This window comes from Chiloscyllium plagiosum, chromosome 4, assembly GCF_004010195.1.
Source record: "Chiloscyllium plagiosum isolate BGI_BamShark_2017 chromosome 4, ASM401019v2, whole genome shotgun sequence".
Taxonomy (NCBI): domain Eukaryota; kingdom Metazoa; phylum Chordata; class Chondrichthyes; order Orectolobiformes; family Hemiscylliidae; genus Chiloscyllium; species Chiloscyllium plagiosum.
The window spans coordinates 82,219,464-82,241,851 of NC_057713.1; the positions used below are offsets into that span (position 1 = coordinate 82,219,464).

The 22,388-nt window shown below is 41.4% G+C and overlaps 1 long non-coding RNA gene across 3 annotated transcripts in view; it reads left to right on the forward strand.

The window, feature by feature from the left end:
• LOC122549156 overlaps nt 1–21,619 on the forward strand; it is a 48,550-nt gene extending 26,931 nt beyond the window's left edge. For 2 of the 3 annotated variants that reach the window (XR_006311435.1, XR_006311434.1), the window contains 3 exons: nt 91–192; nt 293–325; nt 12,199–12,486. This is a non-coding gene — a long non-coding RNA (uncharacterized LOC122549156). Of the gene's footprint in view, nt 1–90; nt 193–292; nt 326–12,198; nt 12,487–19,983 lie in introns of those variants that run through there. The other variant, XR_006311436.1, reaches the window with a different exon arrangement.
• Nucleotides 21,620–22,388: the final 769 nt, after the last annotated feature.

A 22,388-nucleotide genomic window follows, 5' to 3' on the forward strand; every position in this document is an offset into this window, starting at 1 on the left:
ACAGCCTTCTATGAAAGTTCCATAAGTTCACCACCCTCTAAGAAATTTCTCCTCATCTCAGTCACAAATGAATTACCCCATATCTTACAGAATTCTTTGTTCTGGATACCCCAACGAGAGGAAACATCAACTCTGCATCCAGTCTCACCACTCCTGTTTCAATGAGACCTCCTCTCTATCTTCTAAACTCCGGTAAGCCTAATTTCTCCTCATATAGTAAACCTGCCATCTCGGGAATCAATTTGATGAAAATTCATTGCATTTCCTTTATGGCAAGTATATTTTTTCTTAGGTGAGGAGAGCCAAACTGCACATAATACTTCAGGTATGATCTTAATAAGGCCCTATCCAGCTGCAATAAGCTCTTATACTCAAACCCTCTCACACTAAAGGCTAATACTCCATTTGCCTTCCTTACTGCTTGCTGCACCTGCATGTTTGCTTTCCGTTACTGTGCACAGAGAGTGTAAAGATAAATCGAGGGGCTGGGGAGAAGGTAGGTTGGATGGCAATTGGTGGATGCAGGTAGGAGGTAATTATGATAGGTCTCTGGTGAGGGTGGAAATGATAGGTGGAAAAGAAGATGGACAGAAAGGTCAGGTCAAGAGAGGGGTGCCGAGTTGGAGGGTTGGATATAGGATGAGGTGGCGAAATATAGAGACTGGTGAAGTCAATGTTGATGCCGTGTGGCTATAGCGTCCCAAGGCAGAAGATGAGGTGTTCTTCCTCTAATTGTGGGTGGCTTTAATTTGGTGGTAGAGGAGGGCCAGGATTTGCATGTTCTTCAGGGAGTGTGAGAGGGAGATGAAGCAGTTGGCCGTAGGGCGGTGGGAGTTTTTGGTGTGTGCGGACCAGAGATGTTCTCTGAACCGCTCTGCGGGTTGGCGCTCGGTCTCCCTGATATACAGATAACATTGTGAGCAATGATGCAGTAAATGAGGTGGGTGGATGTGCAGGAACATCTCTGCTGGATTTCAAATTATCCTTTAGGGACTTGGACAGAAGTGAGGGGGATGGTTTGGGCGCAGGTTTTGCACCTCATGCAGTGGCAGGAGAAAGTGTTGCGTGTAGAGGGTGGGTTGGTGGGGAGCGTGGACCTAATGAGGGAGTCACAGAGGGAATGGCTTCTGCGGAACGTCGATAGGGGTGGGGAGGGAAGTAAGATTTTGGTGGAGGGGTCTGACTGTAGGTAGTGAAAATGGCAATGGATAATGCACTGTATCTGGAGATTTGTGGGGTGGAATGTGAGGACAAGGGTGTTCTATCCTTGTTGTGGTTGGGATGGGTGGGATTCAAGAAGTGTCGGAAGTGGAGGAAATGCAATGGAGGGCATTGATGATCACAGGGGAGGGGAAATTGTGGTCCATGAAATAGGAGGACATCTGGGGTGACCTGGGTGGAATTGCTCCTCCTGGAAGCAGATGCGGCAGTTGGAGGAATTGGGAGTAAGGGATTGCGTTTTTACAGGAGGTGGTGTGGGAGAAGGTGTAGTCAAGGTAGCTGTGGGAGTCGGGTTTGAAATAGATGTCTGTGTAGGGTTGGTCAATAGAAACAGAGACGGAGAGGTCCAGGAAGGGGAGTGAGGTGTCAGAGATGGTCCGTGTGAACTTGAGATCAGGGTGGAAGGTGTCGGTGAAGTTGAAGAACTGTCCAACCTGTTTGTAGGAGCACAAGTTGGTGCTGATTCGGTCGTCAATATAGCAGAGGCAAAGGTGGACGATAGTGCTGGTGTAGCTTCGGAAGAGGGTCTGTTCTACTTTATCCTATGAAGGGGCAGGTATAGCTGGGGCCTATATGGGTGCCCATGACTACCCCTCCAATGTGTAGGAAGTGGGAGGATTCAAAGGAGAAGTTGCTGAGGGTAAGGACCAGTTCTGCCACTTGAATGAGAGTGTTGGTGAAGGGGACTGGTTGAGTGGGCGGGAGAGGAAGGGATCATAGGGAATGGTTGGAGCAGCAGTTAAAAACAATAAGGAATTTACAGGAGCTATAGGGTGAGATGGATGGCAGTTTTGGGAAGGGAGAAAAGCTGCAGGTGTGGTCAGGTAGATGGGTTAACTCCAGGAAAGGTAGGAGGGGTAGGCAGGTAGTGTAGGAGTCTTCTGTGGCTATTCCTATTTCAAACAAGTATGATGCTTTGGATATCTCAGAGAGGGTGCAGAATGCTCTCAATGGGGAGAGGGACCAGCAGGAAGTCATTGTACGCATTGGAACTAACAACATAGGAAGGGAAAAGGATGAAATTCTGAATGGAAAATATAGAGAGTTAGGCAGGAATTTAAAAAGGAGGTCCTCAAGAGGAGTAATATCTGGATTACTCCCGGTACTACGAGCTACTGAGGGTAGAAATAGGAGGATAAAGCAGGTGAATGCATGGCTGAGGAGCTGATGCAGGGAGAAGGGTTCACATTTTTGGATCATTGGAATCTCTTCTGGGGTAGAAGTGACATATCCAAGAAGGACGGATTGCACCTGAATTGGAAGGGGACTGATATACTGACAGGGAGATTTGCTGCTCTGGAGGACTTAAGCTAGTAAGGTGGGGGGTGGGATCCAGGGACATAATGAGGAAAGAGATTAATCTGAGACTGGTACAGTTGGGGAAAGGAGTGAGTCAAACAGTCAGGGCAGGCAGGAACAAAGCAGAGAACAAAGTAGGATTGATAAATTGCATTTATTTCAATGCAAGAGGTCTAACAGGGAAGGCAGATGAACACAGGGCATGGTTAGAAACATGGGACTGGGATATCATAGCAATTACAGAATCGTGGCTCAGGGATGGACAGAACTGACAACTTAATGTTCCAGGATACAAATGCTACAGGAAGGATAGAAAGGGAGGCAAGAGAAGAGGGAGAGTGGCGTGTTTGATAATGGATAACATTACAGCTGTACTGAGGGAGGATATTCCTGGGAATACATCCAGGGAAGTTATTCAGGTGGAACCGAGAAAAAGGGATGTTCACCTTATTCGGATTGTATTATAGACCCCTAATAGTCAGTGGGAAATTGAGAAACAAATTTGTAAGATCTCAGTTTTCTGTAAGAATAATAAGATGGTTATGGTAGGGATTTTAAATTTCCAAATATAGACTGGGACTGCCATAGTGTTAAGAGTTTAGATGGAGAGGAATTTGTTAAGTGTGTACAAGAAAATTTTCTCATTCAATATGTGGATGTACCTACTAGAGAAGGTGCAAAACTTGACCTACTCTTGGGAAATAAGGCAGGGCAGGTGACTGAGGTGTCAGTGGGGGAGCACTTGGGGCCAGCGACCATAATTCTATTAGTTCTGAAATAGTGATGGAAAAAGATAGACCAGATCTAAAAGTTGAAGTTCTAAATTGGAGGAAGGCTAATTTTGACGGTATTAGGCAAGAACTTTCAAAAGCTGACTGAGATGTTCGCAGGTAAAGGGACGACTGGAAAATAGGAAGCCTTCAAAAATGAGATGAGAGTCCAGAGACAGTATATTCCTGTTAGGGTGAAAGGAAAGACTGGTAAGTGTAGGGAATGTTGACCTGGTGTTGTGTGATTTTTAACTTTGTACACCCCAGTCCAACACCGGCATCTCCGAATTATGTCAGGTGTGGACAGGATAGATCGAATGAATCCTTAGAGTATAAAGGCAGTAGGAGTATACTTAAGAGGGAAATCAGGAGGGCATGAAATAGCGTTGGTAAATAGGGTTCAGGAGAATCCAAAGGGTTTTTACAAATACACTAAGGACAAAAGGATAACTAGGGAGAGAATAGGGCCCCTCAAAGATCAGAAGGCGATCTTTGTGGGAGCTACAGGAGATGGGGGAGATACTAAATGAGTATTTTGCTTCATGTTTAATGTGAAGGACATGGAAGATATAGATTGTGGGGAAATACAGAGGAACTTCAATTATCCGAAAGACACGGGTGGGGAGTATTTTATTCGGCTAATCAAATTCTGGATAATCAAATGCCGGATAACCCAGTTTAGCCAAGCATCGGGACCTTGCAATCTTGCCGGATAATCCGATATTCAGATAAATGAATGTCAGACAATCCAGGTTCCTCTGTAGATGGTGACATCTTGAAAAATGTCCATATTACAGAGGAGGAGGTGCTGGATATCTTAAAACACATAAAAGTAGATAAATCCCCAGGATCAGTTCAGGTGTAACCTCAAAATCTGTGGGAAGCTAGGAAAGTGATTGTTGGACCCCTGGCTGAGATATTTGTGTCATTGATATTCACAGGTGAGGTGCCGGAAGACTGGAAGTTGGCTAACATGGTGCCACTGTTTAAGAAAGGTGGTAAGGAAAACCAGAGAACTATAGACCAATGAGCCCGACATTAGCGGTGGACAAATTGTTGGAGGGAATCCTGAGGGTCAGGACTTACATGTAAAGGCAAAGACTGATCAGGTATAGTCAGCATGGCTTTGTGCTTGGGAAATCATGTCTCATAAACTTGACTGAGTTTTTTGAAGAAGTAACAAAGAGGATTGATGAGAGCAGAGTGGCAGACATCATCTATGTGGACTTCAGTAAGGCGTTCGACAAGGTTCCTCATGAGACACTGGTTAGTAAGGTTACATCTCATGGAATACAGGAGAACTAGCCCTTTGGATACAGGACTGGCTTGAAGGTAGAAGACAGCAGGTGGTGGTGGAGGGTTTTTTTTGACTGGAGGCCTGTGACCAGTGGTGTGCCACAAGGATCGGTGCTGGGTACACTGCTTTTCGTCACTCATATAAATGATTTGGATGTGGACATAGGAGGTATAGTTAGTAAGTTTGCAGATGACACCAAAATTGGAGATGTAGTGGACAGCAAAGAAGGTTACCTCCAATTACAATGGGATCTTGATCAGTTGGACCAATGGGCTGAGGAGTGGCAGATGGAGTTTAACTCCGATAAATGCGAGGTGCTGCATTTTGGAAAACAAAATCTGAGCAGGACTTGTACATTTAATGGTAAGGTCCTGAACAAAGAGACCTTGGAGTACAAGTTCATAATTCCTTGAAAATAGAGTCACAGGTAGATAGGATAATGAAAAAGGTGTTCGATATGCTTTCCTTTATTGGTCAGAGCATTGAGTATAGGTTTTGGGAGGCCATATTGCGGCTGTACAGGACATTGGTTAGGCCACTTTTGGAATATTGCGTACAATTCTGGTCTCCTTCCTATCAGAAGGATTTTGTGAAACCTGAACGGGTAGAGAAAAGATTTACAAGGATGTTGCCAGGGTTGAAGAATTTGAGCTATAGGGAGAGGCTGAATAGGCTGAGGCTGTTTTCCCTGGAGTGTCAAAGGCTGAGGGGTGACCTTATAGTAGTTTATAAAATCATGAGGGGCATGGATAGGATAAATAGACAAAGTCTTTTCCCTGGGCTGAGGGAGTCCAGAACTAGGGGGCATAGGTTCAGGGTGAGAGGGGAAAGATATAAAAGGGACTTAAGGGGCAACTTTTTCATGCAGAAGTTGATGCATGAATGGAATGAGCAGCCAGAGAAAGTACAATTACAGCATCTAAAAGCAGCAGAAATTTTCCTGCTCATCCAACCACCACATCTACTGTATTCGCTGCTCTCAATGTGGTCTTTTAGATGGGTATATGAATAGGAAGGGTTTAGACCAAGTGCTGGCAAATGAGACTGGTTGAGGTCATAGCTGAAGAGGCAGTAGGAGGAGGTGTCAGCCTGTTGGTGTTTGGCTTCAGTGAGGTAGTGGTCCGTGCACCAAACTACCACTGTGCCTCCACCCCATCCTTGTCAGCTCGTTTAATGGTGAGGGTGGGGTTGGAGTGGAGGGTTACGCATTGCAAGGGTGAGAGGTTGGAGTGGGTGAGGGATGGACACGTTGAGGTGGTCAGTGTCGCAACAGCAGTTGGAGATGAAGAGGTTGAGGCATAGTAAGAGACCAGCATGGGGTGTCCAAGAGGATGGAGTATGTTGGAGGTGGGAGAAGGGGTCTTTGGAGGGTGGATGGGAATCATGATCAAAAAATAAGGTTGGAGGTGGAGACAGCGGAAGGAACGCCCTTCCCACCCCTCTCTTCATTCCACAGAAACCATTCTCTCCGTGACTCGCATGGTAGATCTATGCTCCCCACCAACCCACCTTCTACACCAGGCACCTTCCCCTGCTGCCGCATTAGGTGCAAAATCTGCGCCCCCACTCCACCCCCCCCCAATTCAACTCTGTCTGAGGCCCTAAAGGATCATTTAAAATCCAGCAGAAATTTTCCTGCTCATCCAACCACCACATTTACTGTATTCGCTGCTCTCAATGTGGTCTCCTGTACATTGGGGAGACCAAGCGCCAACTGGCAAAGTGGTTCAGGGAACATCTCTGGTCCGCATGCAAAAAACAATCCCATTGCCCTATGGCCAATTGTTTCAACTCCCCCTCCACTCCCCCAAGAACATGCAAAGTTGGCTCTCCGCCACTGTCAAATAAAAGCCACCCACCAACTGGAGGAAGAACACCTCATCTTCTGCCTAGTGACCCTTCATCCACACAACATTAACATTGATTTTACCAGTTTCAATAACACACCACCCCCCACCTCATGCCAGATGCAAACCTCCAACCCTGAACCGCCGTCTTTACCTGACCTACCTATCCATCTTCCTTCACACCTACCTGCTCCACCCTCCCCACTGAACTATCACAATTACCTCCCACCTGCATCCACCTATCGCCATCCCACCTTCCTTCCACCAGGCCTACCCCACCCCTCTTTCATCTCTTCTCCCACTTCCCCCTCCACATTCCTGATAAAGGGCTTATGCCCGAAACATCGACTCTCCTGCTCCTCGGATGCTGCCTGACCTGCTGTGCTTTTGCCAGTGCTACAGTTTTCAACGTTCACCTACTGATGTGCTAGTTTAAGAATAATAGATTGCATGCGTGCAAAAAGCAAAACTCTTCTACATTTAAAGCACATGACTGCACTTGCATGAAGCACAATTAAAAAGTCTGAAATGATAGCTGATTTATTGTTCTTTTGTGTTGAATTTATCCATGGAATGGTTGATTCCAGACCAGAAAGATCTTTGGTTCCATTTCTAGGCTGTGCTGAACTATTTGTTGTTACTCATGGTATCAGGATTTAAGATAACAATTTGCATTTATATAGCACCTTTGATAGTAACAACATCCTTGACTTCTTCGTAGGAGTTGTCAAACTAAAGACAGAATTTGACACTGAGCCAAATAATGCAATATTAGGACAGATGATTGATCAAATGTTTGTTGAAGATTTAAGGAATGAGAGGCAGTGTGGTTTAGGAAAGGAATTTGAACTGAAGAGTAAGTAGACTCTTCATTAATTGATTAGAACATTCTTGACTGTTAGTTAAACAACCTTTAATCTCAAGATCATTTTTTATAATTAATAAAGACTAACATTCATTTAAAAATGTCTTTTTTAAAATATTGTGATAATTAGTCTTTAACCCATAATGTGCCTGTGGTAAAATACCTCAGCAGCAACACCACTGAATCCTGTTGTTTCCTTTATGATAATTAAGTGGAGTGATTAGATTAGATTAGATTACTTAGATTAGATTACTTACAGTGTGGAAACAGGCCCTTCGGCCCAACAAGTCCACACTGACCCACCGAAGCGTAACCCACCCATACCCCTACATTTACCCCTTACCTAACACTACGGGCAATTCACCTGACCTGCACATCTTTGTGACTGTGGGAGGAAACCGGAGCACCCGGAGGAAACCCACGCAGACACTGGGAGAACGTGCAAACTCCACACAGTCAGTCGCCTGAGGCGGGAACTGAACCCGGGTCTCTGGCGCTGTGCTAACCGCTGTGCCACCGTGCCACCTACTTCCAGAAGCAAATGTTTAGCTCCATGCTGATGGAGTCTGCCTGCCTCTAGCGGCAGAGGTATCAACAGATTTATTCTATTGAGCTTTACTGTGATGTCAGCATGAAATAACTCATAAGGTGTTCAGGATGAAACTGGGTGAAGTTTGACTATGCTTCAAAGACAAGAACTCACATTGTTTTACACTCTTGATTGAAGTGAAACATCCCAAAGCACTCAGCAGAAGACCTGTCAAATAATACTGATACATATTTAAATGAAGGGACATTAGGGAAGATTATTAAAAACTTGACCTATTAAACCTATTATTAAAAGACATGGGTTGTATCTTCTAGGAGGAAATAGAGTCCGAGAATATTGGGGAGGAAACTGCAGACTTTGGGGCTTGGCAGCTGAAGGCATGACCAATATTGATGGTGTGGTTGCAATCAGAATCAACAGAGAAACCGTACTTGGATAGCTGTGAAGCTGGAGGAGGCCACAGAGGTGGGGGCGTGCGGTGGTGGTGAGATCATGGAGGATTTGAAAACAAGGTTGAAAATTTTACTGGTTTGAACGCAAAGTTGTAAATGGTGAGACAATTTAGACCAGTAAGCAGAGGGCTGGTTTTTGAATGGATCTTGGTCCAAGTTAGGATATAGGTAACAGAATGATGGATAAGTTTATGATTCAAAGTAGGAGGCACTCGAGAGCATTGAATTGCTTAAATGTAAATCTATTGCTGGAAAAGCGCAGCAGGTCAGGCAGCATCCAGGGAACAGGAGAATCGACGTTTCGGGCATGAGCCTGAAGAAGGGCTTATGCCCGAAACGTCGATTCTCCTGTTCCCTGGATGCTGCCTGACCCTGCTGCGCTTTTCCAGCAACACGTTTTCAGCTCTGATCTCCAGCATCTGCAGACCTCACTTTCTCCTCTAAATTTAAATCTAACAAAGCTATACCTGAGCGTTTCAGCAGCAGCAAAGCTGAGGTGCATGGAGACGTGCAATCCTGTGTAGGAAGAAATCACATGATCATGAAGAGGGTATGGGTTTCTGTAATCCATCTGAAGGTCAGATAGAACACCAAGTTTGTGAAGGAGCTAATGTAATCTCATAGTGGTTATGGACATGGTTGGAGTTTGGAGAATCAAGTTTGTCAAACTCATATGAACATATTATTTGGATCAGCAGGAAGCCATTTAGCCCCTCAAGTCTGTTCCACCATTTAATATTATCGTGTTTGATAATATGATAATATTATAGCTTGTAGCTATAATTGGAGCTTCAATTCCACTTTCCTCTCTACCCCAATAGATTCTAACATGGCATGATGCATTTCTTTTTAGATCGCAAGGAGTGAGAGTGTCTTGCTTCTCTGATGGGTTTTGTTGGAACTTATTAGGAAAGAGCTAGCAGAGTGCCTGAATATCTCTGTATTAGCAATGACAATTGGTGGTGCAATTCAACTCAATGTTAACTGAGCTGGATGTTGAACTAAAATTTAAAATTTTCCATAATTGCAAATACACCAGGAAGGCGTATATCAGCGTGAGCCTGCTGTGTGGAAACCAAGACAAACTGGTTGGCTGCTTTGAGGAACGTGTCTGTTCAGACCACCAATGTAACATTTCATTTCATTTTAGTTCTCCACCTTGCTTCTACTCCTTTTGTCCTTTGCATATAGCAATGTGCTATTTAGCCTCAATGCAAGCTTGAGGATCGATTTATTCTCTTTCAGTTAGGTACTGTACTACCCTCTGGATTCAATACTGAATTCAACAACTTTAGAATGGGATCTCTGCTCCTATTATATTTGCTTCTCTTCCTTGAATTTTTTACTCTCTTCTTTCTTCCTTTTTATTTCCTTTCTTTGCAAACAGCCAGATTTACAATCTTATCATTTACACCTCCTCTCGATCATTTATTTTTGTGCCATTGCTTCTCCCACTAACACTTCCTTTGGTTTTGAATTATGGAATATTTTCTCACCCAATCTTTCAGGGCCCCACCCTATCATAGCCCTTCCTTTGGTGGTTCTTCATTTTTGCTAAAATCTATTATATTTATAACTTTCCCCATTCTGATGGAAGGTCAAGGACCTGAATTGTTAACTCTATTTCTTTCTCCACAGATGCTGCCAGACTTGCTGAGCATTTCCAATACATTTGTACCAATACAATAGTTCATATTTCCATCATCCACAGTTTTTGTATTAGTGCACATTCGCTCCATTACACATGACATGCAATAACAACAAACCTATCAATTATGCGTATTGTCTTAACTGTGGTATTAGGTTAAGAGAAAAAGGCATGGTCCCAAATTTAACAAAAGTAAATGGGATCCTGTTGAAATGAGAGGAACAACCAAGACAAAAAGGACAAACAATGAATTAACAATAATTTCTAATTGATGATTTTTATTTTTTCTGTGGTTTCTTTATCTATTGATATTTGTATAGTTTTTAAAAATCAATTAGGGAATATATTTAGGTGGACTTACCAAGAAACAATAACATCAATACAAAATAATTTAGAGGTATTTGTTAAAGAGTGACTGGTGGACATGTTATGATGGGATGTCAGAGAGAGACAAGGAGGCTTCCTGATTTTACTTAAGGCATAAAAATTAGACAGATGCACAAGGAGCTCTTGTGGTACAGTGGTGGTGTCCCCACCCTGAAACCATGAGGCCCAGGTTCAAGTCCTATCTACTCCAGAGGTATGTAATAATGTCTTCTGAACACATTTGATCAGAAAATATTTGCAACAATGTCAGGCTCCACTATGCTGATTACACACAACTTTACTGAACCAGAATTCCTTCTGTGATAACAAAATTTTCTTAATTTGACATCCAGGTCTGAATGATTAGGAATTTCCGGCAACTAAATAATGGAAAGTCAGACACCATTGTTGAAAATCCCAACCACTAACTCAGTTCCCTAGCCTCCGACGCCATCTCTGTCTGAAGTTAAGCCAGTCTGTTTGCAACCTCAGTGATATTTGACTCTGAGCATGAGGATGTAGTACACTGTGAAAATTGATATGTCAAGGTGATTATATGGAAAGAAGCTGTTGGTCATGTGTTAAAATTTCCAGGAATACATCCAATTAGATTTAGGAATCCTAAAATCAGCAATTGCAACTCAGGTGGCTGAGCTTTGTAGGAAATAAGGAGATTTATGTATTGTGTTACCTAGCATCCTCTTTTCTTTGTAATAATCTGTTTTGCAGGATCCGGGCTGCCTCTTACAAATATTTCAGAGCTCTACAAATGCAACAATTTATTTAAAATCACAGTTGGCAATTTGTTATGTTTGAAACTGAGAGCCTCCTTTTTTGGCCATTGGCTGACTGTCATTCTGATAAAGCACTACAAATCACCCCTTCTGTGCAAAACAGAAAATCTCTTTGATTTATTGAAAAAAGGGTCAATAGAAGATGGTAGATACTGTTGACGATGTCACTAATGAATCAGTGACGTAGAGAGCCCCATTTCCTGTGTAGGGACCTGAAAACCAAAATCAGTTTCAAGTAGTAAGGGACTGTTATCATTCATAGGAAATGTGGTTACAGACTGTTACTTTTGGGTAATGTAATCGAAGTCTTAACTGATTGCTGCATAAAAAAGGATTTCCTCAGGTCAGCATTGGTTCTTCTGCCAATCTGTTTCCTCTGGTTGTTGGCCATTTAGCCATTAGAACAGTTTTTCCCTATCAATCCTGTTGAGGCCCCACATTATTTTTAATCTCTATCATATGTCTCAAACTTTTCTTCTCCAAATTATATGGGAAATTTAAGTCCTTCATCCTTGGAACTATTCTTCCCAGCAGTTGCACAACTACTCTCAGATGGGCACAACAGTGGTATTATTCGCTATGTGGACATTTGGCGCAATTACACTGAATGTGTTTTCTTACTTTCTCCTTAGTTATTTCTGAAATGTGGGCAAGTTTGTGTTAGAATTTTCGATGTACCTAGCAAAACTTTCAACTTCATCAGGAAAGCAAAACAGGCACAATTACATCACCTGCCTAATATGCACAATATCACATCACTTACTTGATAATACTGTATACCATGTCAGATTTTCCTTTCAATAGAACTTGAGGCATGGAAGAGCACATGTTTAGACTAAACAGTTAATCCATTTTGTTAGTTTACATTCACAACAAATTTGCATGTTTTCAGTGGGTAATATTCATTCTGTTTATTTTACTAAAGAATGTATTTGTGAAAGCAATTTTTGGCTCCCTCCCTTCAACTCACTTGAAATTACTGTTCCTGATCCCATTCGATTTTACTGCACTAATCTCCCTGTTTTTAAATCCAGATAGCTTTTCTTGGGCCATATTATTCCTAATGTGTTGCTTTACGTCCCCCTGCAGCACCTCTGAACATGCTCCACTCTGCGAAACCTGGCAAGGTGGCTGTTGGTTGAGCTTTTCTGAACTATCTCCTGGAATGCACATTATAGGCTTGCTTTTGGCCCTTTGACTTCTGATGATTTTCATCCTGACCCTGTTAATCGATTAAACTCTGATTTCACCTCAAACTCCAATGGCTTTCTCTCAGTTTATTGGCTATCTCTTTATTTTCGCATGATCAGATTCTCTTCACCTCAGGGTAGTTGAACAGAACCTTTCTGGTTACTTACTTTACAGTGGACTGTTGTCAAACTTTGGAACACAGGAGCTGGGACCTCACCAAGCCATTTCCTTATAAGCTAATGGAGAAAGTGAGTCTGCAGATGCTGGAGATCAAAGTTGAAACTTTGACTGTTGTCAAACTTTGGAACACAGGAGCTGGCTCATTCCTGAAGAAGGGCCTTATAAGCTAATGTCCCTCTATCATGTTTTGATTTGTTTTTGAGATTGCCTTTCAAGTTTTTAATTTCATCTCTAGCATCTTTTGCAGGAAAGTTTGTTTTTCACTACCTCTCTATTGAAACATTCTCTAACCACTTTTCCAGCTAAATCTGCCATTTTATGATAAAGGTGGTTAATTTGGTTGTAAGACTCTGATCAGTTTTGGTTCACATTCAATCTGGTCTGAATTTTGATTCCAACTTGACTGAACAAAGTTTCTGGGATACCTCTGGTCTCTGCCTCAGGAGATATTTTTATACATGATCTGCGTATAATATGATAATTCAGTAGCAAAAGCAGGAAGGCAGGTTATTATCTGAATGTCAGTTAAATTGGGAATGCTGGAGGTGCAATGAGACCTGAGAGTCCTTGTACACCAGTCGCTGATGGCAAGCATGCAAGTACAGGTGCAGCAGGCACTGAAAAAGGCAAATGATATGTTGGCTTTCATAGTGAGAGGATGTGAATACAAAAGCAAGGATGTCATGGAGAGAAAGTAGAGTTAACGTTTTGGGTCCAGTGACCCTTCTTCAGAACTGATTGTAGCTAGGAAAGAGTTGGTAGATAGAACAACCTCGATTATCCAAACAAGACGGGTGGGGAGAATTTTGTTCAGATAATGTTTTTACAGGACCTTGAGATCTTGTACAGATAATCCGAAATTTGGATAATTGATGTTCGGATAACCGAGGTTGTTCTGTATATACCAAAAAAAAAGGGAAGGTGGGGGAGGAGTAAATGATAGGTAGTGATGGAGCCCAGAGAGAGAGAGAAACCAAGTTGAGCAGACAAAGGAATGGGTAAAGGTCAGCCTGGGAGAATAAATTGCTGCTAATGGGGAACATTAGTTGTAGCCAATGGATTGTAAGTGGTAGCAGCCCATCTGAAAAGGCCTGGTATGTGCGTATTGGAGTAAGGACCAGGGAGAGTGTGCTCATGCCTTAAAATTATTGAACTCAATGTTGAGTACAGAAGGCTGCAGGGTCCCCAAGTAGAAAATGAGGTGTTGTTCCAGCTGGTGTTGAATTTTGCTGAAGCACTGCAACAAGCCCAAGACAGATGTTGGCCAGGGAACATGGTGGTGTGTTGAAATCTCAATGGTTCTCCGATTTGAGAAGCTACAGTCTTGCTAGTCAGCTGTTTGTTTTCGACACCCACCTTTGTAATACAGTTTAACTTATTGTTTTGATGTTGGATGAAGAGAGCTTGCTGTGGTATTTTATTTTTATCTAAAAGATAACCAGCCAGTGAATTTTTTTCCTCTTGCTTTCAATTGATTGCTTTTTACTAACCAATTTTGCCTTGATTGTAAATTTGGAATATGCTCAGACTTTTGTGTACTGGTCAAATTGTCGGACATTTTTATTGTATCCAATCTGCATGTGAGACACCAAGTTCCGTCATGGTCAAGAGAGAGAGGTGAATTTAATTTTATTTATTTTTTAGTCCTGTCCTGTTTGTTACATTTGGTCTTCTAATCTTTCTCATTTCCTTTCCAATGTTTAAAGAAATAGGAGTGTTTCACAATCCTATTTTGAAATCCATTTGACAATGACCCGCAGCAAAGGTTTTGGGCTTAAAGCGAAGATTTATAACTCCATTCAAAACTTCTGGAGAGTGGTGCACAATGCACATTCTCATCTGCATGTATCAAAAAAATAAAAGGAGAGGAAAGAAATTACACATAAAGTCCAATATATCAGAGTTGGTTCAGGTGAATTAACGTTCAGTAAGTCATTGTCCAATGGATTTTTTTTAATTGGCTGTGTCTGGAAGGCCCTTTCATAGGAGTTCAGATGCAATTAAATTGTTGATGGAGGTGTAATAGTTGTAAACTGAGAAATTATTCAAATTCATAGGTTCTTTCCATGAAATCAGAGTCTAGAGATATTGCGGTAAGAATAGTTAAGTTGCTAACTTTTCTATACTACACGCAGACTGGTAAATTAAGATGAAAACACTGTAATTAAAAGTCATTCAAGCAAAGAACTGATTTGAATCATATGACTGTAGCTTCCAGCTTAGTTTAGCTAGCTACTCTTCGATTGAGGTGAGTTTTCAAGTCTTAGTTAAAACTTAGTGTTTTGTGGCAGATAACCATGGAGTCACTAGCGAGAAAACAAATAATTATAGGTTTTGATGGTGTCCTTTGTTCCGAACTGGTTGAGGTGGACATGTTATTTATTAGTTCTTTGTGTTACCTTGGCTGGAATGCCTATATGATACAAGGACTGTGACTCCCCAGAAGGAGGATGTAAGATTTTGTTATCCTGGCTACTGGTGATCAAACAGTGTAGTCAACTGGTGTCAAGTGATCAGTAGTAACTGAAGTGTCAGTGTAGCATGACGTCCATCTTTTAAAAAAAAAAGTAACAAAATTATACCTTTGTGTAAAAACAAAGCATCTTGCTCTTCCTGCCTTTTGAGTATTACACTACCAAGGGCACCATGTATTTCAAGTGATTTCCGTGCTCATCACCAAGAATGCCTCATTGTACCACTACTGAAGAAGGTGCCAGTCCTAATGATGTAATTGCCTGATCTCGCTATTGGCATATAGGTGATGACAACAAGAAGGAAAACATGTTTGACATCGCCTTTGCCTACAACACCCACAATCGAACAAAACCAGCATTTGTTGGTCTTCACAAAATGGAGATGAGTTGCCACCTCACCTCCTGCAAAGGCGGCATGGTGGCTTGGGGCAGCATGGTGGCTCAGTGGTTAGCACTGCTGCCTCACAGCACCAGGGTCCCAAGTTCGATTCCAGCCTCGGGTGACTGTGAGGAGTTTGCATGTTCTCCCCGTGTCTACGTGTGTTTCCTCTGGGTGCTCCGGTTTTCTCCCACAGTCCAAAGATGTGGAGGTCAGGTGAATTGGCCAAGCTAAATTGCCCATAGTCAGCGTGCATTAGTCAGAGGGAAATGGGTCTCAGTGGGTTACTCTTCGGAGGTGTGGTCTCGTTGGGCCGAAGGGCCTGTTTCCACATTGTAGGGAATCTAATTAAAAAAAAAGTTAAAAATCACACAATGCCAGGTCATCAGGACCATCACCTCGCGCTTCCAAATAAACCTGTTGGACTATAACCTGATGTTGTGTGATTTTCAACTTTGTACATCCCAGTCCAACACTGGCACCTCCAAAACATCACTGCCTGCAATCATCTGGATTCACCAGGCCATAACTTCTTTGTGTTTGTATATTTCAAATCCATTAATCACTATTAAACCATTAAGCACCACGTTAATGTCCATTTCTATTTTGTTGCTGCCCCTAATGAACATTTTTGACAGCAAGTTTCTAAAAGTTATAAAGATGAATAAATAATGAATAAATGTATGGCCACAAGAAGAAACAGATTATCTGATATGGCTGACAGCAGATAAATTTAATGAATGTTTCACCTGTGACTAACATCAAAGAGATCCTTCAGAAGCAAAACAGAAATGGTCAGCTTGAAATTCTAAAATATATTAATTTTCAAAAAGGTGTGGTCTGTGCTTTAATCAAGAATACTTCAGATTTTAATAACTAGCACACAGGAATTATTCACTTTTTAAAAGTATGTCCCTGTAATGATTCCTGTGTATTCATCCCACCAAGGTAATTTTGCAACATTGTAAATGACATTACGATTTCAGTGGCTTTTATACGGCAGAGTATCATGAAATTTTGAAGTGGTTTAAATAGTGGACTGATTTCCAGGAAATTGTGATGTCAGTGATTATTAATAGTGTGCACAATAGTTGCATCACTTCTACAATGATGTTGTTCTCTGTCCCAGTAAATTCGATGTAGAGGTTTTGCACACATGGCTCCTGACAGCCAAGTAGTTGGTTCTTGGTTCTCTTCAATGAGTTCATTCTTATTGATATTCTCCTCTTCCAATGCATAGCACAAGCAATGAATACAAATTATGTGCCCACAAGGCCACTATAAATTTAAATGTGTTAAGAGAGCTGAGTATATGGAAGGTAGGATTTAATCCTATTTTCAGATAACTCCGATCCCTCCTTTTCCTGATTAGCTGTTGGTACCTTGCTGGAGTAAAGTTCGATGTATATTTGATAGTTCCTGGAGTCGCCCCTCAAGTGTTCATTCTTCGTTTGAGTCTTGGCAATGAGAATTGGCCATTCAATCACTTGAACATTGTAGCTGTGCCAAATGCTGCAAATAAACTATATGCATTTCAATAGGGGATGTCAGGGGTCCGAACCTGGAGAATATCTGCGAGCACCACTTGACCCTTTGCCAAACTTTTCCAACTGAGTACTACATTGAAATGAAACTTAAAATCTTCTGTCCATCTGACTCAGCTACTGACTGTATCACCCAACTAAAACATGCCAAATCTCATGCTTGAACAAAGTAATTTTGCTTGCTTGTTTCAGACAAATCTGCTTCCAATTAAATTTTGTCTAACTATTTTCACTTCTGTCTGAAGATGCTTATCATACTGGGCTACAAGTCCACAGAATCTAAGTGATGTCCAATATCTCCCTTTGAAGACAATTCAAACCTACATGTTATATTTTTACTCTATCCCTAATTGATATTGCAGTTAGTCCAACATTAATTAAAATATGTATTAAAAGCTATTTGAATGTATTAACAAAAGCAAACAGATCCCACCGTGAGACCATATCCTCATTCATACTTGCGATGGAGACTATCAGTTTGCTCTCCTGTTATTTGTTTCATTGGAAATGATTAGCAGAGCTGACTGAAATTGTTCAATTTTTTTTTCATGTTTCCCTGGGCTATCTTCAACCATTCTTTGACTGCCTAAGCCAGATGCTACAGTGGTAGAAATTTTTGAAAACTGACACTAAAAAGAAAACTGAAGGGGCATCCAATCATGCTATATACCACCTTCTTAACTATTGTCAGTTGTCAGGATTAGTCATTTTTTAAAAGGGATACTGTAATTTCAAAATATATTATTTTAGTTTCAATGAAGTCTGAAGTTGTTGTACACATTGGTAGGAATAACAAAGTTTGGGAAAGAGTTAAGGCTTTACAGAATATAAGAAGTTAGATGGTTAAAAAAGAACAGAACCTCAAAAGTCGTATTCTCTAGTTTATTCCCAGTGCCAAGTTCTAATGAGGGAAGGAATAAAAGGGTAGGGCAGATAAATCAGTGGCAGATGTGGTGGTGCAATGTGCAGGGATTCAGAGTTGTAGATCATTGTGGATCTCTTCTGGAGTAGAAAAGACCTGTTCAAAAAGGATTGGTTTTGCCTGAAATGGAAGGGAACAAATATCCTGGTGGGGAGATTTGCTAGTTCTACTTTGGGAGCCTGTAAACCAATAGGGGGATGTCTTATGGGGGGGGGGGGAGGGGGGGGAAGAGAGGGTGCAAGGGGGTGAAGGCGTGCAGGGGGATCAGTCCTAAGTAACTAGAAAGACAGTTGAGGATGCTTTTAAATCAGAAAAAAAACAAATAAATTAGAAAAGACGGACAGGAGTAAATCAGAGAACAAGTTAACTCTGAAGAATTAAACTGCATTTATTTCAAAGCAAGGAGTCTCAACAAGTAAGGCTGATGAACTCAGGGTATGTATCGGAACATGCGACTAGGATGTCACAGCTATTACAGAAACATGACTGAGGGAAGGATAGAATTGGTAGTTCAATGTTTTGGGTTTTTGATGCTATAGGAAAGATAGAAAGGAAGGCAAGAGAGTAGTGTTTTTGATTAAGGAAAACATTACTACTGTAAATAAGATATTTCTGAGGGATTATCCAGTGAAAAAATGTGGGATGAAATTAGAATATGAAAGTGATGATCACCTTGATGGGATTGTACTACAAGCCCTTGAACAGTTAGAGAGAAATTGAGGAGCAAATACAAAGAGAGATCTCTGATACATAAGAATTGAAGGACTATAATAGTAGGGGATTTTAATTTTCCAAACATTGACTAGGACTGTCATAGTGTTAAAGGTTTGGGTGGTGGGGAATTTGTTAAATGTGTTCAATTTTCCTTATCAGTATGTAAATGTTCCTACGAGAGAAGGAACAAACCTTGACCTTCTTTTGGGAAATAAGGCAGGGCAAAAGACTGAAGTGTTTGTAGGGGAACACTTTGGGACTAGTGATCATATTATTATTTTTAAAGTAGTTATGGAAAAAGGTAAGCCTTCCAAAAAAGTTAAAACTGTTAATGGAGTAAAGCAAATTTTAATTGTATCAGACATGATTCTTGATTGGGGTACACTGTTTGCAAGTAAAGGGATGTCTGACAAGTGGGAGGCTTTCAAAAGCACAATAATGAGAATTCAGAGGCATTTTGTTCTTGATAGTGTGAAAGGTAAGGCTGGTAAGATTAGGGAACAATGAAGAATAAAGATATTGAGATTCTATCAAGAATAAAAATAATCAAATATTAGCTATAGACATCTGGGATCAAATGAATCTCTCGAAGAGTATAAAGAGTGTAGGGGCATTCTTCAGAGGGAAATCAAAAAGCAAAGAGAAGATATGAGGTTGCCTTGGCAGAAAAGGTTAAGGATAATCCAAAAAGATTCTACAAGTATATTAAGAACAAGGGAGAGAGTAGGGACCATTAAAGATCAATGAGGTTGTCTTTATGTTGAAACTCAGAAGATGGGAGAGATATTAGATGAATTTTTTGCATGAACTTTTACTGTGGAAAAAGAAATGGTGGCTACAGAACTGAGGCAAATAAATATTGTTTTGAGAACAGGTCATATTTCAGAAGAGGAATTGCTGCAAATATTAGAACACATAAAGGTGAATAAATTTCCAGGACGTGATCAATGTATATTCCAGGACATTGTGAGAAATTAGGGAGGAAATTGCAGGGCCCCTAATAGAAATATTTGAGTCTCACCACGGGTGAGGTGCTGGAGGACTGGATGGTGGCTATTGTTCTGCCTTTATTTAAGAAAGGCTGTAGGCAGAATGCTGGGAACCTTAGTCTGTGAGTCTGACATCGGTGGTGGGTACGTTGTTGGGGGTGATTCTAAAAGGTAAGATTTATATGTATTTGGAGAAGCGAGGAATGATTTGGGATAGTCAGCACTGTTTTGTGCATGGGAAATTGTGTCTCACAAACTTGATTGAGTTTTTTGAGGAAGTAACCAAGAAGATTGATGAGGACAGAGCAGTAGATGTTGTTGACTTGGACTTTAGTAAAGCTTTTGACAAGGTTCTACATGGTAGACTAATTAGTAAAGTTAGATCACATGGGATTCAAGGTGAGCTTGCCATTTGGATACAAGATTGGCTTTACAGTAGGAAACAAAGGGTGGTGATGGTGAATTGTTTTTTGGACTGAAGGTCTGCATCAATGACTACCGCCCTGTTGCACTTACACCCATCGTCATGAAGTGCTTCAAGAGGCTCGTGATAAGGTACATTAAGACCCTGCTGCCTCCCTCACTGGACATCCTGCAGTTCGCATATTGACCCAACCGCTCAACAAATTATGCCATTTATACCACCCTCCATCTGACACTCACCCACCTAGAGAAGGACACCTACGTCAGACTACTGTTTCTAGACTTCAGTTTTGCATTTAACACTATAATTCCTCAGCACCTGATTGGAAAGTTGAGTCTGCAGGGCCTAAGTACCTCACTGGATCCTGGACTTCCTGACTGGGAGACCTCAGTCAGTCTGGATCAGGAACAGCATCTCCAACACCATCACACTGAGCACAGGGGCCCCAGAGGGCTGTGTGCTCGGTCCACTGCTGTTCACCCTGCTGACACACGACTGTGCAATGACGCACAAGTCGAATCACATCATCAAGTCCGCTAATGATACGACTGTAGTGGGTCTCATCAGAAGGAACAGTGAGTCAACCTACAGAGAGGAGGTGCATGGCTAATGGACTGGTGCAGAGCCAACAACCTTTGTCTGAATGTGGACAAGACAAAAGAGATGGTTATTGAATTCAGGAGGACATGGAGCGACCGCTGTCTGCTGAACATCGATGGCTTCCCTGTGGAGATCATAAATTTCTTGGTGTACACCTGGCGGAGAATCTCACTGGACCCTCAACATGTGCTCCATAGCTAAGAAAGCCCAGCAGCATCTCTACTTTCTGTGCAAGCTGAGGAAAGCCCACCTCCCACTCCTCATCCTCACCACATTCTACAGAGGGTTCATTGAGAGTACCCTGAGCTGCTGCATCACCGCCTGTTCAGAAATTGCATCATCTCAGATCGTAAGACCCTACAACAGATAGTGAGGACAGCTGAGAAGATCATTGGGATCTCTCCCCTCCATTACAGACATTTACACCACATGCTGCATCCGAAAGGCTAAGAGCATTGTGGAAGATTCCACCCATTCCCCATTCAAACTTTTCTCCTTCCTGTCATCTGGCAGAAGATACCGGAGCATATGTTCTCTCACGGCCAGACTGTGCAAATATTTCTTCCCCCAAGCCATAAGGCTCCTTAAGACCGTATAATTGGACTCTTTCCCATCTGAGATTCTTTCGTATTGCGGCTAGAAACATCATTCTTCCGTTACACTGTAATTTGTGTTTTTTTCACTTATTATACACTTTATGCCGTGTACGATTGTGTAGTTTGTATTGTCCATGTAGCACCCTCAGTACTGAAGGGATGCTGTCTCTTTTACTGTTTCATGTGTATATTGTAGAAATGACAAATAAAAATTTTCTCTATTCTACTCTACTCTCTGACAATATGGATTAACTGCTAAATTTAAACATGTACTCTTCCATGCTTCAGGTTCTATTGAAAGGAAAAATTGACATGGTATATTATCAAGCATGTGGTCTGATATTGGGCAGGCGATGTAATAGTGCCTGTTTTGCATTCCTGCTGAAGTTGAATGTTTTGTTTGATACATCAAAAATTGTAGCACAACTTGCGTGCATTTCTGAGACAATTTGAGTGAGTGAGAAAACACAAATAGCGCTCTTCCATGTTTAGATATTCTGTAAATATGCAACTAATATTACATGTTTCACACAATATTAAACATGACTTAACATAAAATTTCCAAACATCTCTTAATTTGTTTTCTGTACTTCATTTCCTTTTTTCCTCAATTTTCTGGAAGCAACGTTTCCAGCCATTCACACATCGTGCAATCGGCAATTCTGGAACGTTGAATGAGCATTTAGTTCTCTTAATGAAAATATTTCTTTAATCACTGTGACATCCCGAACTTAGGTCTTGCCCACAACTCCTCAGAAGTTATTGATAAACGGCTGCTATATTTTTGGGAATGTACCAATCTCAAATGCTTTATCACTGGGGAAAGTGGATTATGAAACATATGACTGTAAATATGGAGCTGTTTTTACTTTGCCACCAAACATCAAAACAAGTATATTGGACTATTAATTGTTTTGAAATTGTTTTGAAATAATTTAATGTAATCCTGTAGATGGAAAAAACATCATTTGATCCAGCCCTTCGTAAAAATTGCACTGACCAAAATAATTATCCCAAATGTGCACATGGTGAATTGTGCAACTGCTGGAAAGAGTAGTTTTGAGGATGAAGGACTTAAGTTTCCCATATAATTTGGAGAAGAAAATTTAAAGAGTTGCAAGTTCATGGCTCCTTGAAAGTGGAGTCGCTGTTGATAGAATAGTGAAGAAGGTGTTTTGGTATGCTTTCCTTTATTGGTCAGAGCATTGAGTGCAGGAGTTGGGAGGTCATATTGTGGCTTTCCAGGACATTGGTTAGGCCACTTTT